Source organism: Myotis lucifugus, unplaced genomic scaffold, assembly GCF_000147115.1.
Source record: "Myotis lucifugus unplaced genomic scaffold, Myoluc2.0 scaffold_579, whole genome shotgun sequence".
Classification (NCBI taxonomy): Eukaryota; Metazoa; Chordata; class Mammalia; order Chiroptera; family Vespertilionidae; genus Myotis; species Myotis lucifugus.
In genome coordinates, this window is record NW_005871627.1 from 11487 (window position 1) to 13804 (window position 2318).

Consider the following 2318-nt stretch of genomic DNA (forward strand, 5'->3'; position numbering starts at 1 on the left):
GGATGGAGTCCACAACCTGCATGTACCCTGACCGGAATTGACCTTGACCTCATGGTTCATAAGTCAATGCTCAACCACGTTCAACCACGGTGTGAGCCACACCGACTAGGCAAGGTGAATCTAATTTGTTTAAAGCTCAGAACCGTAGCTGGAGGAGCAGCATTCTGTACTAGCTAATGAGGCTCATTGGTTCCTTAAGATACAAGTTGCCCGTGTTTCCTAAATTCAAATTCACTTCTGGTGTAACTACAGACGCTATAAATACGGAGAGGAGATGGGTGCTGTGTTTTTTATTTTGCAATTTGGAGCCGATTCTAAAAGGAACTGTTAGAAAAGTGGGGAGATCTTCACTTCCTGGCTTCAAATACAGGGAAGGGCGGTGGTTGGCTTTCGTTTAACAAGGAACAGAAGCAGGCGAAGAAGATTTCTTAGCGGCCACAGATGATCAAGTGCATTGTCCCAGAGATTTTATTTCCCAGACAGTTGTGATTCCCATCGTTCTCATCTGGTGGGTGTACTGCTTTCAAAGCAATTAAACAGTCCGCTGACAAAGCTTTAGCCACGTTTAGACATTTAATTAACTCGGCGTGAGAGAAAGTTATTCTTAAATCAAGGGGCTTCTCCTGTTCATTGTGGTGGAGAAAGTGGTCGATTCTCTGTCGTGTTGCTATTAAGGGTTTTCTTATCCGTTTTTTCTTTAAAAATATGTTTTATTGATGTCAGAGAAGAAGAGAGAGGAGAGAGGGATAGACACATCAATGATGAGAGAGAATCATTGACTGGCTGCCTCCTGCACGACCCACAGCAGGTGGAGCCTGCAACCCAGGCATGTGCCCTGACCAGGAATCGAACTGTGACCTCTTGGTTCATAGGTTGACACACAACCACTGAGCCACGCCTTATTCTTTTAAGTTTGAATGTTACAAACAGCAGAGCCTTTAGATAAATTAAAGCAAACAATAAAATGAAAGACTTTTAAAATCAATGGCATTAATTTCCTAAATGCAATTTAAAAGAACAGTTTGGATCACATTCTAGAAGAAATAGATACTCTCTTAATGGGGCAATAAGTTTTAATGTGTAAACTAACAAGTTACGCAGAAAAATTATCCAAAACATCATTTAATATCTAGTTTGTCTAAGGGACTCCTACTACTTTTTTTAAGTCTACGTTTTGCTTCTGAACACTGGGCTCCGAATTTTGGGGCAGATAACAGAGAAATTAGTTGGAAAAGTTATGTTACTTGCATGAATTCATTGATGAATTATGCCTGGGATTTTGAATGCGTGTGTAACAGATAAACTTTGCCCTTTCTGACACCAATGATTCACTTTAAAACATTGAAAATTGTTTCTCAAAGGAACTGAAATTGCAGGTCACAGACCGGTCTTTGTAACAGACCAGAGGAGAGCTGCTGCAGCTTTAAAAAAAATATGAACATTCAACTACAAAGATTTATTTTCTCCCCTTTCCATCTGAATTTGGTAACATTTCTCTAAAACTCGTTTCCTTCCTCAGCATTCTCTTCTCCCCTTCAGCTGGAAAATGTGGCTGCTAAAGTCGGAGCAGAATCCGCCAGATCAAAGGCAGGCAAGCCCTCTGTGTGGAGTAGCATGTGGTACAAATTGCTAACATGCTAGACACGTTTCCACCACCGCACACTCCTTACCATGTGCCCAACCACTCTCTAGCCTCAGCCTCACTGGAATGCTCTCTCTGGGGTCAACGGTGCGCTCCTTTCTGCCTCTGAGACCTCGCACTTGCTGTTCCTTCTGCCCAGAATGCTTTTCCCTTCACTGGTTAGGTGGCCGGCTCTCTCCTCCCTTAGGTCTCAACTTCGGAAAGGGCTTTCCCATATACTCAACCTCAAACCTCCCTTTTCTGGAACTTACCCTCTATGTTGTCACCCTGTTCACCTTGTCCCCCTCCTTCCTCCTCCTCGGCCTCTCCCTCCTTTTCTCCACAGAATTTGACTAATAATCTGCTTTTTAGGTTGCCTATTTGTTGGCTGTCTCCCCTCCGCCCCCATGCATGTTCCACAGAAACAAAGGACTTGCATGCTTTGTTCTTTGCATTTTTTCCAGTGCTAAGAACAGCACCTGGCCCATCAAGGTGGGCCAGTATTTCTTAGATGTTGAATAAGACTTTATAAAAACGTATTATTCCTTTTCCAAACCTGTCTACTTGTAGAAATGGAGGAGGAAAGAGACTTTTAAAGTAATTGTCTTGGAAGACACTCAGGCATGTGTCTTAACCTCAGCTATCTCCAGCTACCAGGACAGACTCAAAGCTGCCCCTTCAGCAAACGCGTCGGCAG